This window comes from Falco punctatus (assembly GCF_963210335.1).
Source record: "Falco punctatus genome assembly, chromosome: 7".
Classification (NCBI taxonomy): domain Eukaryota; kingdom Metazoa; phylum Chordata; class Aves; order Falconiformes; family Falconidae; genus Falco; species Falco punctatus.
Genome location: NC_137587.1, coordinates 14208450 through 14229905, shown reverse-complemented (window position 1 = coordinate 14229905; position 21456 = coordinate 14208450). Strand labels below are relative to the sequence as shown.

The window sequence follows — 21456 nt, the reverse complement described above, 5'->3', positions numbered from 1 at the left end:
CATATTTCCACTTGTGAATATTAAAAAAACTCTAATGAACTATACGGACAGTGGGAGCTAGTAAGTTTTTGCACATTAGAGTCATTCTTGCAAGATAAATATTTTTAACCATTCTTTATGCATTGGGAAACCAATTCTCAGGCAAGTGAAGGCATGTGCTTTGTATATCACAAGTCTGAGCACTTCCAAAGAAGCTCTGATGTTTTGTGTTGTGTTGATGCAGTCCACAGCTGACTATCTTGTTTCATTGCTGATTTTTTCCAAGCAGAAGAGATGAAAGAAAACTTAATATGTATGCCCACTCCTCAATTTGTGCTCTCCAAACCACAATGCGCTGCATTAATTCATTAATGGCTGTTTAAGTACATGTATTAGGATGTTAAATGCAAGGCTCCATTTCACTGACCAGCTCCCCTAATGGGGCATCAACCTCTAGCAGAGAAACAGAGCAGCACACTAGGGGTGATAAGGTTTCTTCCTTTCCCCATTGCTATGAAAAGGAATACAGATGACAACACAAGGCTTGCCTGGACAGCTGTTTACAGAGCAATGTGAGGTGAGCTGAATGCCATGCCGAGAGTGTCCACAGAGAAGTTCCAGCAACCCTGATTACCATGAGGGTGACCAAGCCCTGGTACAGGCTGCCCAGAGAGGCTGTGGGGTCTCCCTCTCTGGGGACATTCAGAACCCATTTGGATGTAACTCTGTGCAGCCTGTTCTTGGTGAACTTGCTTTAACAGGGTGTTGGACAAGATGATCTCCAGAGGTGCCTTCCAACCCTGACCCTTCTGTGATTCTGTGTTTAAGAAATTACTGTCCTCAAGCACCCCTTCACAGGAGATTATCTCAGTAGCAATGATGTCAGAATGACTGGTATGTCTTCACCATCACCGCAACTTGCTATGAGACAACCCAGAGCAAAACCCAGGGTGTTTGATGCTAGTCTTCAGAGCTCCTACACTCATAAACAATGGTCTAATTATCTAGTAATATCTTTTTAATTCATACAATTAGTCGCAGGTTTTTGGTGCTTTGATGAAAAAGTTTGTGAGTTTGAGTTAATTCATTAATATATTAGTCTCCTTTGACCCACTGGGTGAGAATCCCTGTAAAAAAAAAATCAGCCCACTCAAAATCCTTTAAATTCAATTTATATTTCTTTTTCATAGACAGTTTTTACACTTCAGAGAAAAATCAAAAAAGAATGTTAGTTTCCTCACCAGCAGGACAATAACTGCTCTCAAGGCTTTCACTTGCTCATCTCCCCACTTCAACCTCAGATATTTCTAACATTCTGTCACTACCTTTGTCTAGCAGAGAGGTTCCAAAACTGCCATTCAGTGTGCCTCTCCCCACAGATGGGAGCAGATCTATTATCCATAGCATCACCAATCTTTGTCAGCCAATCTGTCAGCTCTGAAGTCATAAATCATAGCATCCAAAATTTCTTTCTGTTCATACTTTTTTCAGTATTATTAAAAAAAAGATTTAAAAAATATTTATTTCAATCAATATAAATAAAAACCTGAATTTATCACTTCTTACAGTGAAATTCCTCTTATTCCACCATAAATCTCTAATGGTGGTGATGAAATGGCGTAATCATGAGGATTAGAGCACATCTTACTGGAAACAAACATCATGACTTACAGTTTGCAGTTTCCTCTAAGAGTTTAAATAAGAGTAAGGGTTATTTTTGATCTTTGAAAGTGTTTAGTCATGCTGTGTAATTCCATGCAGTTGTGTATCTAATAAACATGAAAAGAAAAAATTATGTTAACCTGCAGGCCTATACAGGCATGGTTTCCAATAGTGCCAAAGTCTATATTCTGTTATAGCTGTTGTTCCTGGAAAGGATCTTCAAGATCACCGAGTCCAACATGCCGCCATCACACAGACAAGTGTTATTTATGTCTGTATTTATCAAGCCCTTAAAACCCACTAAGCAGCTTGCCTGCACTGCAGGCAAGGTGTTCTTGATGTTCATACATGCTCCTGAATTGGTTGGAACATCTATCTGAACTTCATCTGTCTACACTTATCAAGGCAATCCCTATTAATCCCTTCCTGTAATACCCACCCCAATCAATCCAGAAGAAACTCTTCACTGGTTTCATTATGAGTTTACCTTCAGTGACTATGAATGACCACAACTACATATAGTAGTAAAAAACATTCTACCAATTTCTTGTGCAATGGCATTAGCAAGTACATGGCTCTTCTAGAAATACCTTGATTAATCCAAACCTAGCAGGGGATTGCATTTGGCTTTTTTTCTTTATCCCTTGGCAAAGAACGTGAATAAAATCTAACAAGTCCTTTTCTTCCTCTAATTTTTCCAGATAATGATTTCTTCTATATGTTTCATCACTTTTCTCTAATTTTACTCTTTAGTATCTGGATGTCTTTCTGCAGAACATTTTGATTATGACTCTCTGTTTTGAGTCACTGACAAATTTCAAATCCAAAACTATTATTTTTTCTTGGTTAGTGTTATTAATGAAAATGCTTAGTAACATCAGATCCCACACCAGTCCCAGGGGGAATGATAATCTGTTAATTTAACTGGGGTTTTTTCAGTCTAGCTCATTCTTTTTTCTCTTCTAGCAATTCTACATCTCTTTTACTCATTGTCCTGTTACTGTGTCTCTCCAGTTAAGTTAATCACTAGTTAAGGTGATAATCTCAGATGATTTATATAACCTGCTACATTTCTATGTGAAAATGAGTGTACTGATTGCTTTGTGGAAATGCAGTGGCTTGAAGAAACTGCTAACCAGAACTGTTTTCTCAAGTCATAGAAACCCTTGGTCCTTGGTTTTTCTTTGTCTACATTCTCTTTCTCCATCACCTCCCATATCATACTCATTTGACTTCTTTCAGTGTTCCAGGGGGCTCAATCCTGTCTTCTCAGTTCCTTTTTCCTGATCCTATTCACGCTTCTCTTCCAGGCAGACTTCAGATCTTGCCTTTTCTTTCTGAACCATGTAGCCTGTTCCTCTCTGGACAATTCCTTCGGTGGCGTTCTCTTCCTTCCACAGCTTCTCATCACTGGCAGGGGTGAGGAGAAAGGAAGGCAAGAAGAAGGTAGCAGAGCAGAAATTATAACTATAAAAAAAACACAGAGAAAAAATATTGGGGAAAACAAAAAACTTATTTATGTCAACAGACTTCTATGTCACAGAGAAACAAAATTTTCACTAAGTCTTTTTTCTGACATTCGTGATAGCTGAATTTGGTTCATGAGATGATAGATATACCTGAAGGCTGCATGTATTCAAGGCCCTTTAAGAATGTGATTAGCCCTTGTGGCAAAAGTATTCTAGGACTATGATAAATTTATCATTTTTAGGTAATTTATAAGGAATAATAAGTGTTATAAAAATTCTGAAAAAAATATTTTTCTGGTTATTTCTTAAGTCTGTGAATCTTTGGCCTCTTGGATTTACACAGTGAAGAGGAAAAAAATGCCAATTGACAATTGTCTGCATATATATATATATATATATGCGCAATGCTTACATGTATAGGCACATATATATATATATGCACATACATATACATACATATATGTGTATATGAATCTATGATATTCCTAAACTAGTTACTCTGAAACAGTTAGCAAGTATAATGCTTATTTTCATGAGGTGTCACACAGCATTTACAGAACTAGATAAGAGATTACTATATAATTTACAGTTCTGAAAGATTATGTGGCCAAAGAAAGAAAAGATCAACTACCATGTCTTTTTAAATTTAATTTATTTATATATTGAATATAGTCACACTATTAAAGCCCTGGCCTCTGTAAGGATGCTTTGAATAAGGGTACACGAAATGTAGTTCAAGTAAAGTCTCTATCAGTGAAATGTATGGGTATCAAGACACTTCAGAAATTGTGTCTCTTTTCTGCTACCAGTAATGCCATTCTAACAGTCAGCGAATTAGGTTGTTTTGTGCAATACAGGAGGTATCATTTTACTGTGTAATTCAGAATTCTAGTTTAAATACAACACTGTAGATGATCTGGTCTGTAGTTATCTTAGAAGAAACCTCCAAGGTAACCATCCCCTCTCCTTTTGTTACTGAAACAACAGCTGAAAACACCTGCACCTTCAGGGTTAAATAGAAAAGGAAGGCACTGTCAGTTGTAACCCCTTATTTTGAAACATATTTCACACAATGTTCTAACAGGAGGATTCTCCTGAACTTCAAGGCACTAAATGTGTTAACTCTAAACTTCCCAGAAACATACAAATGAAGGCTGCAGCTATAATTAGGAGAAGATTTCATGTATATGATTATGGCAATTTTGTGTTTCTGTTACATGGTCAATATATTTATTGTGGTTTCTTCTGAATTGAAACATCTGATTATCACTGTATAAGTTAAAATAATTTTAGCCAGTATAGAACTTTTGGAGGAATATCTGTATTCATTAGCAAGGGATGAAAGAGGGGACTGAACACATCACGCAATGGCACTGGACCACTGTAGTATGGTTGTACCATAGAAGTGTGAAACAAATGGAAGGTATGGAAACGTTTTGAACTTCCACTGAACTACAATCTGAAAGCCTTGGATTAAAAATACATACGAAAATTCTGATTTTCAATAAACAAAACGTAACCATTTCCAAAGGGGAAAAAAAATGTAGAAAAGAAAGAGCATCCAATACACCCATGTTATAAAAAAAAAGCACGGTTTCTTTGTTATTAAATAGAGGGTAATTCTTTCAACAGCATTTCAGCCTTTTATTTATTACCAATGCCTGTGAGCTCTGTGGAATAAAAGTTATATGTTCAAGCTAGAACAACAATATGAAATTTAAAACTGTAATTTTCTAAAACAATATTCACAGAGTCCTACTAATGCTGGACTCAGGCAAGTGCAGATACCCACCTAAGGAGAACATTTGTACTTTAACTGTTCTTTAGGTCTTTTCTCTTAAGTTTGCTAATATTTTTCACCCTGAATTTTCTTTCCATTTAACTCCTCTACTAAAAACTAAAATTTATAATTGTGTAGTTTATAATCATGGTACCACAGTATTTGTTATTACTGTAAAAGCTAGGATTTACTTTATAAGGTTTCCTGTCTAACATATATTTTCAGGATTGCAGATGTATTTTATGCTGTTCATGCTGATAAGATCTCTGGTTTGGGAAGAGCCAGGCCAAAAAGCCAGTTTTCTTGATAAAGAAGGTACTTCTAAAGATGCTATTTCATTTTGATATATAGCCATACATGAAATAGAGAATTTTGGATATTCACAGAATTAGATAATAAAAAATGGTTAATTTTGATTTTATAAGTATTTAAGTAAATTTATATTCTGGACCTACCCTTACATTTGGAATATCACATCAATTTTTACTACTCGATCCCTAACCATTTCTTCAAAGTCTTCATTATTTTATTAGAATATTTATTATTATATTCATTGAAAGGCAGCTATTTAATATCAATTAGCATGTCTTCCAGCACAAAAGATGAAACCATCTTAAAAAAAAAGAAAACCACCCTACTTTTATTCGGTTGCAGTAATCTTAAAAAGGACTAGTTTCATCCTCCAAATATATATCTGATACATTTGTAAAATGCTGAAAGAAAGAAACCAATGTTTACTCCCTTCTTTTTTTTCTTTTCTCATTACATTTTTTTCTGAGGTAGTGTGAAAATTCAGGCTATGCAACATATATAATACAGTCAATTAATTCTAGAGAAGCCAAAAATTATATTGGTCATCTCTCCTTCTTCCCTTTTTGTAAGTAAAATCGCATTTTAAATCAAAACTTTCCATATTTTAAAGGTAGTGATTTAGTTTTCATATCAATATAGCATAATTCAGAATGCTTCTCAGCATTCTCATAGTGAATGCAGAAATATGTCTTGAGTTAGTCCATAAATGCCCTCTGGTGACTATCTCCAAAAATGCAAGCAATTTTTCCTTTGATATTGCTTTTTTCAATACCCAGTAAAGTAGTTCAGCCAACTAATGTTGAAATCATAACAGAAAATAAGGAAACAGTCATTTCAGAGTTCAAACTCCTATGCTTAGTAGGCTTTCTTTAAGTTCTGTTTTGTTTCTTAAGCCTGAGGTTTTAAGGGAAGCAATGGCAATACTAACCTGATCCAGCTCTTACTTCCCATGGTCTCAAAATTCTGTTATAAGACATATACGATAGGTAACTTTAGTTTATTTAAAGAACAATCTAAAAAAAAAGTAAAGATGAAGCCTAGAGATCAAAGGGAAAGCAATTCTGAGAATTCCAAAATCAGAAAAATTGTCCCTAAAGTAAACTTTAAAATATTTTGGAATTACAAAAGGTTTATATAAAGGTCAGACTGGTAAACTGAACCGAAACTGATTTTTTTAAAAAATCAGGTCAACTCCAAAGTTATCTGCACACATTAGAGCCTATTAGTTTTTCTCTAAGTAATAAATTTCAGTATGTAAGTCATTGTTCTTTAGGTTGTGAAAAAATTACTGATTTTTTTGCCATTTCAACACCTGTGCACAGTGAGCCACTAAATTAGGGCTTGTTCATATGGCAGTTTCAGTCTTCATCTCCTTGGGTTTATTGCTCTATAATGTAAATAAAGAATTGAAAATTTCACTTGAAAAGCCTGTAGAATCAATAGAAAACTCCAGCTTATAAATATGCAGTGCATGCCATTTGATTTGCTCATGCAATTGGAAATTTTCCTCAGAATGTTTCCTTTAGTTGACATCCTGTTCAATTCTGTTTTAGAAATACCTCTGAGATGGTTGAACTAAGCTTTCCCAGTCTGAGAAGTCTGAAGATTCACAGAGTGAAGGCAATGACTCAGAACGGTCAGTAAAGAAAACTAAGAATTCTAGAACTTGGAAAGATAAGGGTAGTAGACTATGTCATTAGCCACGGAAATGAACCTGATGGCCTCGTAACAAGAAGTATGATTTACCCTCTCACTTCCCACAAGTCACTGGGATGTTCAGTAGAATGAATAAGGCCAATAAGTATATATGTTTCAAGCTCACAGTAGAAACATTCTAACCAAATACTGCATGCTCTAATACAAAACAACAAAAAAATGAGGTTACTCTGTCTTGATTGAATATTTTCCCCTGGGAGCATGAGACATGTAATTTAGAACAATACAGAAGGCTTTAACTTTACTGAGACTAAAACAAGGTAGCCTGAGTGTGTCCAGACACATTCCAGCAATGAGTTCAGGGAATGATTTTGTAGCAGTTTTTTTGATCCAAAATTTCTGTATTGAAAGAAAATCTCAAATTTATAATAGTCTTAAACTCACTGCAATAACACAAACTACTGTGATAGAACAAATATATAAAGAAAACTTCACACCTTGCATTTAATTCTACATGGGGAATCTGGCCAAGAGCAAAAAAGTATTGTTTTTCTGTGAGTTAACAAAAAAATGCTCATCTTTTACAATGCTCTGATAATATACCCAGAGAATAACAGCATGCAACAGTCACATTCAGTATGGATTTGATTTGCTACATTATCTCAAACACATCATTAAACAGTGAAAATCATGTCTTAATAGAGACATCCTATCTGTGTCAACAACTTAATTTTAAGAAAAATGTCTAATTTATACTACGTGTGGCAATATGCCAGACCATGGGGTTTCCTAAATTACAAGATTTACTGTCCTCATAGTATTTCTAAAACCAAGAATGTCCAGACAACTAGCTTACTTCACCAAACGTAAGTACTGTCGTGAGACAACACAGAAGGGAGCCATTGGTTCCAAAAACAGCAGTCCAAAAGTATATATATATATATATATATATATATATAAATACTGTGCCTATACCACTATAAATTCAAGTGGAAACATAGATGGCGTATGCCAATTCTCACAGGTTTAGGATTTGGTTACATTACCAGAAGGGCTCAATAAGCCTTAGTATTGATTGAAAATAATAATAATATATCAGTGGTTTAAGTACCCCATGACTCTTCCTTGGACTAAGAAATAAAATTATTTTCTTTAGGGACATTGGAACAGGATCAGTGTTTGTGGGAAGACAATTATAACAGGCAAGTAGGTAGGTAGAGAGATCTTTAAATCTTCCAAATGCCCATAAAAGTAGCCTCTGTAGCCATGGGTTTTACCACTGTCATCTTCATCTTTCCCCCAGTTTCTCACTTTTTACCTAAATTTGCAAGTTGTCTCAATTTCTTTACAAGACATTCGTAGTTTCTATCATCTCTTTCTATGTTTTTATCACATCTCTACCTTAGTGTGATGCTGATGCTGTTAAATAATATTGCTTATTAGATATGACAGGTGGAATTAAAATGTTCCATGTAGACTGTAGCCCCTGGAAATGGTCAATAGCTTTATTTTTACATTGCATGTATTTTTTTATGTTGCTGGTGGCATTGTTATAGACAAAGGAACCCTGCCCAGTATGAATACCATACTTTTATCAAGATGAATCTGGAATGCTTCCTAGGTTATACATCTGCTTGCTCCATCTAATTTACATATCAGAAGATATGCTGACCAGGGGCTATGGAGAGTAATTATATGTATTACAAGTTGTTAGGCTACTATTTCTACAACTGCCAAAGACTCATCACCACCACCCCCTAAATCTAAATAAGCTTCTGGTTAGCTGGCTGTCAAAAGCGAGTTACAGTGCTTGTGTGCCAGATACCACTAGCTGTACTGTGTTTACATGCTATCATGGACATATTGCGAGATGTGTCACCGGCTAAACGTTTTGCCACTGACTAGAGGACAACAGCTTTTAAACATACTAACTTTGCACTTAAGATTCTTTATCCTTTTATAATATTTCCCATTTATTTATTTATTAATTATTTTACATAAGCTGTGTTTATCTTGTAAATGAGCTCTGGACAAAAGCACTGGTGGAGGCAGATCGAAACAGAGTTGCCTTTAAGGGACAGAGTCTCTTCTCACAGTAGGCTCTATAGTTGGTGCTACTGTCCAGCCCAAGCGTGCAGGGACAGTGTCAAGACAGCAAAACAACACCACATTTGTTTGTACTATGCTTCTTAAGTGATATGACAAATTAATTGTAAGACCATCACTGGAGCAAGCCACCTAAGTTTTGCTGCTGTGAATGTGGCTTGATACATGTCCAACAATGAAGAGAATAATTATTGAGTAGTATAATAGCTTCTACCTTAGTTTTCAAGAATTTTAAATCATTTGTCTGAATTTCAGCTATTGATTGGTACCTGCCAGTACTCAGGTCAATTACTAGAGAGGAAGGAGTTTTAGATGTTTCCCTGGAGAATCCAATACAAACCTTGCTTCTTCTTTGTTCATCCTCTCCCATCAGGAATGATGAAACATTAGTCCGGGTCTTTTATACACCCATAGAATAAGTGTATAATATGGTGTCAGATACAGAATGTTTAAAAAAAGATTAGCAGGGAACATGTAGTCCTAAATAAGTGGATGTATTGCTCAGCAGTGAATGCATTTAAGAGGCAGCCTGTCATTGTGAACACCTTGGTGCATCCTTTTAAAGGTGCACCCGTGTATAAAGCTTTTGGCATCGATCTCAATTTGCACTGTATTCCGTACTTGGTCAGAATTCTGCCTGCTACTGACTGAGAAATGTAAAATTGAAATTCCCTGACACAGGTTTTCAGAAATGTCCATTATTTTCTAATGGAGATTCACTGGATAATTTTAGCATCAGCAGCTCAGTGAAAAGCATTGCTCTGTCTGCTCACCCAGCCAGGTGTTGTACACTGTCTTCGGAGTAGTAGGACACTAAAATTGTCCTTAACTGCCCTTTAAAGGGACTGGTAGGACATGAGGGATGTCCAGCAGAAATGCAGGAGACCTTTTGTGTCCACGCTCTTGAAGAGATCAGGGCAAAGTTTACCCCAGGTCTGGGTTCACATGGCAGCCTGCTGTTTGATTTGATATAGCTGTACCGAGATTTCTTTGCTTGTCACAAGTGCACACTCAAAAAAGCACAGCTCTGGGAAAGAGTCTTCCTCAATGATGTGTTAATATAGGCTCATGTTCTAAACTTCAGCAACCACTTTTGAAAAAGTCTTTATCTTCAGAAACATTTATGTAAATCTTTCAAGTTAGTCGCTTTGGCTTGTACAAAGTGAATCGCAATAATAACCGTGACAAAAAGCCCCAGAACTATGATCTCGCATGAAACAGTAGCCAAGACTGAAACCTTTATTAGCAGTGATATGGTGTAGCTAGAAAAATTTCATTCGTGTGAATTAGGCTATCATCTGCCTCTACCTGAACATAATGACTTTTACACAAAAAGCTTATGTTAGTTGTTTAGTACTATAAAACCTGTTTCATATCATGCAACTCATCTACCCTCTTCTTAACAGTTGTGAAACATGCATAGGCACCCCAAGAGAAGACAGTGTTGTTTGATAATGAAAAAAGTTTTGAATGCTTAGGTCAAAAGATAACCAGGATTAATTCAACAATGAATTGATTTTATTATTTTTTTATTAACTTCAGCAGTCAGAAATCAGTACAGAGCTGTCAGACCCAAAGCTTTCCAAAAGTTCGGAGTCCTGATGACATGAGAAAGTAATTGAGACTGCACTGTACAGTAGGTATAGAATTACTTGTTTATTCTGTAAGTCACCACTCCTCTCTTTTTTTCTTATATAATCCTTTCTATATATACATGAAGTCATTATGGATCTGATCCTCCTGTCATTTATACTGGTGATGTGATATGACTGATTATGTTGTGAAAGAAAATATGAGGACTCTACACAGTCTTTGGATCAAATGTAGCTATATAGCTCCCATAAAGGTTCTGTAACCTTTGGGTTCACAATGTTTTCCCCTTGATGTTTTTCCTTATTAAATATGGTCTTTAAAAATACATCAGTGTGACATCCAGCTTCCAACGTGGAATTTTATTTTAGAAGCAAAGAAATGTAAGCTTTAATTTCCTCTGCTAAAATGTCTTTGAATTTGAGTTAACCAAATGTTGGATGTTAACAGAGATCTATAAATTTTAAAAGCTACCAGTAATGTGGAACCGTGCTTGTAGTATTGCATCTAACAAGATTTTAGCTACTCTATTAGCTATTTCTATTTATAGCTGTTTTATCAGCTATAATGAGAGATTATCAAATGTACTACCTACATCAAGAGCCACCCAATATGAGTAATTGTATTCATTAATCTTTGAATTGCACAATATTAAGCTAAAAAAATATTAAGATCTTTGTCTAGAAATGGAATTTGGTTTTACAGCTGACAAATACATTTTGATGGCTAAAGTGCCTGCAGTTAAAAGGCTTTTTTCAGACTGTATAGATTTATTTTTGTTCTTCAATAAATAAAATGAAATAAAATAAAAAAAACCAAAGTAGCTACAAAAATTAGATAAAATGTTTCAGAGTTGTTTTCTGTGACCATGATTCTGTTCCATGTTTGTATTCCAGAGGCAACTTATTATGCATTATTTTACCATAATTCTTTCTTTTAACTTTTCTTTACAGAAGTTGTTCACAAAACTTAATAAGATTTAATGGAAATGATTCCTGAGTTACATTATAAAGTTCCACAGCTGTATTTAACTAAATCCTCTTAAACACCCACACCCCACCCCCCACCCCCCCCCAGCATTACAGATTTGGTAAGTATCGTCTCAGCAGTTTTAGAGAGATTTCTTCTTTAGTTTTGAGAGAGCAAATGGCTCACTATCCTCACTGTGATAAGAAATTGAATTGTACTGAACCTTTACAGGATATGTGTGTTAGTCCAAATAACTGAAGAGCTGTAAACACTCCTAATGACTTATTAAGTGCTTGTTTGGCATGTGTATGAAAGAGAGGAGTTGCACTAGAAAAATGCTTTTCTCATGACAGTGATATTTAAAATGTAATGTTGTTTATTTTAGTATAAAGTGATCAGTGTGCATTACAGGTGTAAAATATTTGTTGTTAAAAACATGCATTTACAGGTGTGCAATGTCCTAAGAACAAGTAGGGCAGAGACCATCCTGCAGGTGCAGGCTATAATGTGAGTTGATTACCTTTCCTCCTTCTCCACTTCTTTTCCTTATCAAATCTTTGCAGTATCTCAATTCATATTACGTATCATTTCTGTCTAAAGCATATAATACACTTTTTAAAATATATTTGTGTACCTACTTCTTCAATGACTAAGACATGATCACTTAAGAGAATTGAAAACTTTAATTCCAGTATTTTAGCAGTGTTAAAATACTAAGAAACATCTGGAAGAACAGATAAAAAGAGATAAATGTTTAGCTTTGTTATGAGTAACACGCTAACATACGATTAGGTTTAATGGTTGTAACTTAACAAAACTGTTGTATGAAATATTTTGTTTAGCATTCATTAAAAACTGCTAATGTACTTGTGGTTTTTCATGGACTATATTTTTATGCATATTATTAGTGGAATACAAATATGCAAAAAAGCAAACAGTTTGGTGTTATAATGTGAAAAGAAATTTTACACCAATCTTAATTTTAATTTGTATGGGAACATTTTTACCACAAATTCCATATTTTAATAATACTATCCCAACTCTATTTTTTAAACTCATTTTGTCACTGTTTTGTAACAGAAACACTGTAAATATTATAGATGTGGTAAACTATTATACTTGTTTTCTTATAAATGAAATGATCTGTGCCAACACTGACAAAATGAATTAATGTGTTACTAAGGCAACAGTCACATTATATGCTTTCTCTTTCACAGTATGCGGTAGAGCATATGGTTTACTCCTAATGGAACACTAGCTTCTCATTAACATACCAGTAGCAATGTCAGAACTTACAAACCAGCATAACAGGGAAATAGAAAAACTTATAAATTAGACCCTTTCAGTATTATTGAGTAGGAAATAACTGATGTTGCAAGGTACAATATTTAGCTGATACAGTGCCCTTTTCTACATCTTTCCTTTCCAAAAATCCCAACTTTTTGTTGTTAGAAATACAAATATTGAGGTGCATTTCTTTTTCTACTTTAAAATGATTGACATTCTTATCATTTTTAAAGCCATGTTTCAGTATTTTTCTTTCTCATGCTGTGTTTTACATAAGCTTCCTTTTCTCTAGAACATATTAATACCAACAACAATTCAGGGGAAAATAAAATAATGCTCACTTCTATAAATGGATTATCCCTCCAGTAGGTACAGTGAAACAAATAGGGATTGTAAAATGAACCGCATAGCTTCCTTGGCCATTCAGGATCATGCAAAAGAAATGGATACACCAGACCGTTGACTCATCCAGTGGGGACAAAATGATGTATCAGACCTTCACTGGAGTTGTTTGGTGTCAGCAACCATATTAAAACCAGTTTCCCTAACTGCAAATGTTAAAACTGATTTACACCCACTAAATACTGTAATAACAACAACAACAACAAAAGTATGCAATTGTGGTGCATCTCCTTCACTTTAGTATGCCTATCTTTACATCTCAACGCAGCAGTAATACAGTTGGATGACCTGGTTGTAAGGGCTTGTCTGCTATCCAAGTAACTGCAGGGATAAAACTTGAACTATGTAAGACAAGGTCAGTCCAGAGTTACATGGGGAACTGAAATCTGGAAACTACAATTTCAAAGATTTGATGCCACAAACTGCTGAATCTCCAGTCTCTTGGTAGGCTGCACAATGTACCAAGGGAAAGAAAGTGCCACATCTGAATGGATTCAGCATGACCACAATACTTTTACTGACGGAGAAATTCTCATTTCAGAAGTAGCTCTATGTGATCCAGTGAAATTGTATTAGGTAACACTAGGAAGATCATCACAATCTTGCCCTCTCTTAATTTACTTTTAAAAACATAAATATAGATGGGGTTTAGAAGTTTAAGATTGTTATACTGTGCTCAGGGCATGAGAAAGTCTTGATTAAAAAAATCTACATGTCAAAAAGCCCTAAACATACGTTTTCAGACTTGAACATTTAAGGTAATGACAGACAGAAACTTTGCTCAGCTTAAGAATTTTCTCTTATTCATTCTTACTTAATATGTCATCCTCCTCTTCTTCCCCTTCCATTCTTATTCTTCCATATTATTTTTTTTCCTAATCCTGCAACATGTTCTTCTGCTATTGGTGAGGTTTCTACAACTACCAGTTAAGGACTATGTAGTAAGACCTCAAGCCAAATCCATCTCTGCTCCTTAGGTTATTTAGCAAATAGTAACAATATCTACCACAGGCTGGGGCAGAGTGAGCCAGCAGTGCTTACAGGAAAAGCTCCAAAGTGAAAAAGCAAGAACTGTTTACATCCAGGTGTGGTTGGGCGTGTGTGTGTGTGTGTGTGTGTGTGTGTGTGTAAATAAACACAGTAAGGCATACTTTATTTGTGGAATCCTATTCTTTCACTGAGAGGAAGTCATCAACAAAAAAGTGTAATTATCAGACTAGCTTAGCTTTTCTTTTTTCTAACTGTATTGTGTATCCGCACCTGAGTGAACCCTTATCTCACCTCGTCAAGTATACCTAAGCTGAGCATCAGTTTAACTTCAGTAACACAAACTGTTACTGCAATTAGTTCTATACTAATTCAGCAGTGATGTTTGTCCTGTATATATATCTTACTAACTAGGGGTAGTACATCCTTACCATTTGTAGAACATAAATAGCATCAGGAGGAGGAACCTTTACAAACCCTAACTTTATGAAACAGGAAGATAATTGCCCTAAGTACAAATTGGTTCTTAACTCTATTCTTTGCCAATCAACCTCTGCTAAAGAAGCACTCATTTCTACCATTCACCTTTGCAATCCAGCGTTATAGGAACCATATTGCCACTGAACAGTAGCACTGCTAACTCCTGCTGCTTCAATAAAAAAATAAAATGCAAAGGGTTGTGCATTATTTCAATGTAGACTTTGTCATTGCTCGATCTGGTCACTCCCTTGTTGGACCATACTGCTTCTACAGGGAGAAATCAGTGTTTGTGAAGAAGTTGCACAGTCATTTGTAATTACTTTACAATACAGTAGATGGTAATAAATGTCTCTGAATGAAGTTGCTGATTCAAAGAGATAATTAAAATGTATGTCTATCTGACCCCAGTTCCTGCCAGCTTTATGTAGCTACTATGCTGCCAGTATCTTGTTTTGTTTAGACAAAGAAACTCTGTGTTGTATCAACAATAACATTTAAAACAATTGCTGAAATAAACATTTGGTCCAAACTGGAGCGTTACAGCACTCTTCTAATTCTGGTTAGGCCCATGTACTATGACAATGGTTTCTTTTTCCAGGAAAAACATTATTTCATTGAACTTCCATTGGTGTTAAGACTTTAAGACTTAGCCCAGGCCTCATGCAATTCTAGATACCCTCTTCAAGAGAGAAAATTAATTAGAGAGCAAAGGAAGCCAGCATGCTTATCATTTGATCAGGTCACTGACATAAGTGCTTCACACTTTTTTAAAGCCAAAAGCTGTCTTGTACACCTGCTCAGAGGTCTCATCAATTTTATTTGAGCAAAGCCAGTTCTTTTAAGCTTGTCCAGGGAAAAAGGTGGCAATTGTGATGGGGAGGGAAAAGGAGAGAAAGATGTGTTGCAAGCTCTTTATCTTGATCTGACTGTTTGTTTTTGCACTGATGTGTGTAATGAAACAAAGAGGATTTAATGTGGCAAACAGAAGCCTATTGGCACCCAGAGGGATCTCATTCTCTCTCTTACAAGTCTTTTTCGTTTCAGGTTGCAACATCTTCTTTTCAGCCTATCCACAAGGCCGAGTTTCTTACCTGGGGCGTAAATTTGTGAGGCATGAAGCTCTTTTGTTTTGACAGGTGCTCTTTGCCTCACACCAGCCTAGCATTGGCAGTGCTAATGCACTGAACAAACTTCAGATATGCTAATGACTGTAGTTACCAAAATTCTGTCTGTAATGAGTTTTATTAGCTTACTTCACTTTTAGTTCTTAGGATAAAGTGGTAAAAACAAATTGCAACAACAGAGGTCTGAGAAAGTTGGTTGCTTGTTATGCATGGCATGGATTTCTCCAGGTTCTGTAAAACCTCTGCAGTAATGGGAATATCATAAACTAGTAGGTGAGAACCAGATCACAATCTCTGGCACAGTATAGCTGCATGCAAGGTGTTTCAGATGTAAAGAAAATGTACAGAGGAAACTTAAAATAGTCTTTTGATTGTATGGTGTTTCACCTCTTCCAGAAAGGAACATCCTTTCTCTGTTGGCCAGCTGCCCTGAGCCTAACATGTTCTTTACGTGTTTTGATCCTTCACTGGTGGATTAGAAGGTCATTATAATATCAATAATAAATACTAACACATTTTTAAGATGAAAAATTGGACGTTCAGGCCTTGAAGTTGTGAAGTAATATCCTTGCCTATCCTTGCCTTGCCTTGCCTTCCTTTCCCAGGACCCTCCATCACTTAGGTGCTTCCTAGGTGCATCATAGGTACAATCTGATGACTAAATTCTAAATATATACTATTTTGTCAGTTGTTCTTTTGTTGTTTAGAAAAGCCTGAAGGAACAAGGAATATTGGATATAGACAAAAGGTATGAAAAAAGAAGAGAGAACACGCCAGTATTCTGTAGTTAGAGAATAGAAATTAAATGCAAAGTACAATGCAGCAAAATCAATAGTAAACAATAGTTCAATTACAATTTATTTCATTGTTCTACTGATTTCAATCCAGTTTTAAAAGAATTATTTTCCCAGTGGCTTGACTTTTGTCTTTGTACTTTGAAAAAAAGAGAAATTACAGCTGTGGAACCTCATAAAACCAAGAATGCATCACTTCTCTGGAAGCTGTATAGACCTCAGTGTATCTGAACTGTCTATGACAGTTCAATAATTCTAGTAACTTGGACCTGTTGGCATCAAAGGTTCTTCTTTTTTCTCACCTCTGATTTTATCCCATGAGTAAACTTTGGAAAAAGTAGACCTTTCATTGTCCCAGTAAGACACTGGCTAGAAAGGTATGTCTGTCATCTCCATTTCAAATAGCTATGAAAGAGTATGTCTGTCTTAATCTCATCATTTTGAATAAACTGGCTTGCCTGCTGTGATTAAAGCAATCACACAAATTCTAAGCCAACCTAAAACCAGAGTGTAGTACTGCCTGTCAGGAATTGCAGGTTTTAAGCCTCAACTTTTTTTTTTTTTTTTTGTAAAAGCAAACAGACTTTTCTATCTGTCTGAGAAACTTAACTGTGTTAACCTCTGGAAGGGTCACTTTATCCTTGAAAACATAATTCTGCATACACATCTGTTTGGATGGAAAATATATGATCAGTTTTATTTAGAGCTTCTGAGAGTTACATGCAGATGGAGACTCCTACAGGGAGAAAAGGGCCTTTATTAAGACTGTGAAATCTGGAAGGGAAATTTTGCCCAGGACTACCAGCACAGTACTTACCCATGTCTGAACTCTCAGGAGATATTTTAGTGTGGGCAGCTGCTTATCTTTCAAGGTTTCAGCCTGATGTTCCATGCTTACTTCTGTTAGGTACTTTGGAAGACTGAAGAGTTGAGCAAATCCTGAGATCTGACCTGTGATTCCAGAGTCTGGATATTGGTGATCTGTTTTTCAGTATAGTCATCAGGTTCTCTCACTGAACTGGGAGAGAGAAGAGAGGAAAGCCTTCCAACATTACCCTAGTTTTGTTATTTTCAGGTGGCTCTATTTGAAGCCATAGGTTTTTGTAACCTTGTATGGACAGAGGGACCTAAAGCCTTGCAATCCAGATTAAAATTTACATGAAAACATATGCAAAAAGGAGCATGGATATGTGTGACAATTTACTAAAAGTCAATAGAGAGAGACTGAGCTTACTGGCTTGTTGGTAAATGTCTGGAATACAGTGAAACGTGCCTCAAAGTGTGTCCACATTAAGCTTAGAATCACTGAAGTGCCTCAATGGCTTTCTACTGCTGGTGAACCTTTCCTGGCTGTTAGACTGGTCACTAAATCAGGCTTTGGCCAGGACTACAAAGGCTAAGAACTAACTGAAAAATAGCCCAGTGTTCACCAATATGTGTTTTGTTTACTTGCTTGCTTGCTTGTTTTTTTTTTTTACAGCACTGAAACTCTTGGACGCAAGTCCTGCCACACCGGGGGATGTCTGAGGGCATAGCTGCGTTTCTTTGTAGGAGCTGAGAGCCAGGGTCAGCAGAGCTGCAGCTTCATTCCACCATGTAGAATGTTTCCCCTTTTTCATTTCCTCCTCTACTCAACTATGAAACAGGAACATAAGGGCAGAAAAAGTACATCAGGGGGAAGTCAATACTTGAAGTTTGTGGAACAGGGTTGTTCCATAGGTCTTATACAAAACAGCTTCCTACCCCTCACTGGTGGGAGCTCTTTCTACAATGTCAATCAAAAGTTCTTGGACTTGATAGGAAAGATAACTAGGATGAGATTCTACAGTCTGTCTTGTGGAAGAAATTAGAGTGGCTATATGTATGATTTCTCCTGGAATAAAAAAAATAATTGTCTTTATAAGCCCCATTCTTGTCCTTTGTTCCTGTTGTTTTCTGGATTTGCAAGTGAGAATCTGCCACCTTGTCTTTGCTGTTCCTGCATACTACTTCCTTTCTGTTCCATCTTAACTCAGGCTAATGCACGGCTTTTGTTGAAGTCTTCACAGCAAGTTTGTCCTAGTTGTTTCACAACCTTTCCAGCTTTTTTAGTGTGCTACAAAACATTACATTTTATTTGTCTAGTTATAATTGTTTGCTAATTGTTTGAAGGACTGTTCTATTCAACCCATATTCTTCTTGGAAAAATATAATCAACATGTGAATCTATCACTACACAGTTTCTGGAGTGTAAACATTATAGCTGTTCACATCAGGTGCAAAATCCACCTTGGTTTCAAGTCTAACCTATGTTTTCCTGCTTTCACTCTTCAGCTTCTACTTCTAGGGGCTGCTGGTGCAAGACCTATGACTATAAGCTGTAATTGTGCCAGGCAGGGGAAGGCCACCTTGGCAGCAGAACTTTGCCTGCAACTTGTAGGAGATGAAATGAGAAGCTTGCAGCTCATGAGGCATCCTGCTGAAGGAAGGCATATTCTTTCCCCATCTTCCTTCAGACATCTGAACTCTCAAGAATTTCACAAACAGGGAGAGATACAGAGAAGGCATTACATTTAGGATATATGTTTGTTTTCCAGAGATTTGTAATCTCCTACTTTTTATTAAGTAAAAAACATCCCTGGCTTAATAAAGCGAGGGCAAAACTTCTGCTACGAGGAAGTTTGATTATAGTGCTGATTTGGCTCTTTAGGGGTTAAATTGTAAGCCAGAGAGCTCACTTTTCAAGGAGATTCTAGGAGTTTAAGTGACAATGGGAGTTTGGACTTGCTGCTGGGATAGGAAGTTGGACGGCAAGGTTCAGCTCTTATGAGGGAATCTAAGAGCAAGCCAAGAGGCCAGAAGGTTAAAGGGCAGTGCTCAGGCTTCCCATCGGTTCCAGAGACTCCAAACATTCAGGCATTCAGTGGCTGGATTCCCTCATGACAATCAGATGAATGGCCAGTAGGGACACGGAACTAGAACTGATCCTGCTTTCACCTCAGTGTCACTTGTCACCAACCCTCATTCTTTTAAATGGAGGTAATAACTGAAAAATAATTCTACTAAGAGTCATAGGCAAGAATCAAAGAGAAAAACAGAGTTTCTCAAATGTCTTTAAGCCTAATTCACTGTATTTTGAACTGCAAGCAGAAAGGTAGATAAAATCTGTGTATGCTCAGAGAGCTCTGGCTCTATCTATCCTTCCCCATGTATGTGTTCAGTAAGGTGTATTTTGCACTAGATGTAGCTTTTTAGTGGATATAGCTTACTAGAGCTCCTTAGACGACGTAGCTTATAAGGGCTACTGAAGATCAGAGCATAAGCTTTAGTAAGGTACAGCAGTAAGACTGGAAGTTAGGAAAGATAGGAAGAGCTGATGCAGCAATCATTCCACAACAGAAAGACTGATTAATACCATAACATGTATTAATGACCCCAAACAGCTAGGCAATATCTATGGTCCTGTGCACTGCTTTTGGTTAGGATAAAAAAGTGTAATCTGAGTTCTGGTTTGTTACAAAGACCATGCGTAATTTTTCACTTCCCTTTCCATTGTAGATAACAGAAAGGTAAGAACATCTTTGCTCACAATTCTATGTGTTTCTCCAGCTGTCAGGTTTTTTTTCAATTCTTTCATTTTTGACAGCATTACACTACTTTTACTTCATTTAGGCTGTTTCTACGATGAGTAAAATAGCACTGTATTGCAATCTTTCCTCCTGGTCTCCTCACGATCTCTACACTATTTTGCTTTCAGTCTCTTGTGTTTGTTTTCAATCACTGTGCTGGTATATTTTACCCTCTGACTGGTTTTGCATGTTTCAAGAATTGGCTTTTATAAATTCTGTTTTCTGTTTTAGTAGGGGAGTGAAGGCTTTGTATCTAGATCCTACATGAGCACTAGTATGCTTCAAGAAAATTGTATGCAATATTTCTTACAACAGCATTTTAATCACAGTTTTTAGTGCAGACTAATTTACTATCCCCTGCATGTTTTCGCATCCTGGCTTGTTTACACTAATATACGTATATAGTTTGTTACCTAACCGCACCAGAAAGTAAAAATTTGATCTCTGGTTTTCTTTTTTCAGCCCCCTAAAAGCACACCGTGAAATCAATGAACAAATGAAAGATCTTAATCTGATGTTTTAGCCATGCTTAGAGGGGCTTCTATGCCAGGGTTTGACTGTCTTGCAAACAGCTTACTGCAAAGCTTGTAAAAATCTATTTTCAACTGTTTCTGATTGCATTTGCAGAAGACTATATGCATGCAACTTATATTCATAATCTCATATGCTGTGGCATATGAGAAATGCAAGTTTGACAACAGATATTGGTAACAAGGGATTTTTTTGTTCAATTGTTTTTTTGGCAGGAAGTGATGGAAGAAACATTGGGAAAAAAAAAAGAAAAAAGCTGTAAACACCAGATCTATATAATGAATCTTTTAAACCAAAATACATGAAATTTAGCTCCCTAGGAGCTGAAGCAAAACATATATCAGACTAGTTACTATGATTCACAAAGAGCCATCTTGCCATTTAAGTACACTTTCAGCTACAGCAGCTGTTTTGATTCATAATCTGTGCTATAGCAAGGTTTATTTTAAAATACCAAGCAGGGGACAGGGCATTCAAACATCAATTACTTAACCGAAAGGATTCAAAACCTGAAGTGCTGGAAACTGAAATGAAACACATGGCAAATATTTTGCTTCCTGTCACACAAGGGATTCGATCCTGCAGGCTGCGCGAGTGCAAAGCTCCAGTTTGTCTGCAGTCAACAGGTGAAATTCTGACATTATTGCTGTCGACTGAAATCTTTCCTTCCCTTCCCCAGGACTGATTTGACCATAGAGATGTTCTCTGATGCAGGGTATG

General features: G+C 36.3%; 2 long non-coding RNA genes across 2 annotated transcripts in view; one reads left to right on the top strand and one right to left on the bottom strand.

Annotated features, from left to right (window-relative positions):
• Positions 1–21456, bottom strand: part of LOC308067438 — a 32494-nt gene that overhangs the window by 10130 nt on the left and 908 nt on the right. The window contains exon 2 of the long non-coding RNA XR_013929600.1: positions 1–17615. This exon is cut by the window's left edge and continues 10130 nt beyond it. This is a non-coding gene — a long non-coding RNA (uncharacterized lncRNA). The remainder of the gene's footprint in view (positions 17616–21456) is intronic.
• LOC308067439 overlaps positions 17611–21456 on the top strand; it is a 6757-nt gene continuing 2911 nt past the window's right edge. The window contains exon 1 of the long non-coding RNA XR_013929601.1: positions 17611–21456. This is a non-coding gene — a long non-coding RNA (uncharacterized lncRNA).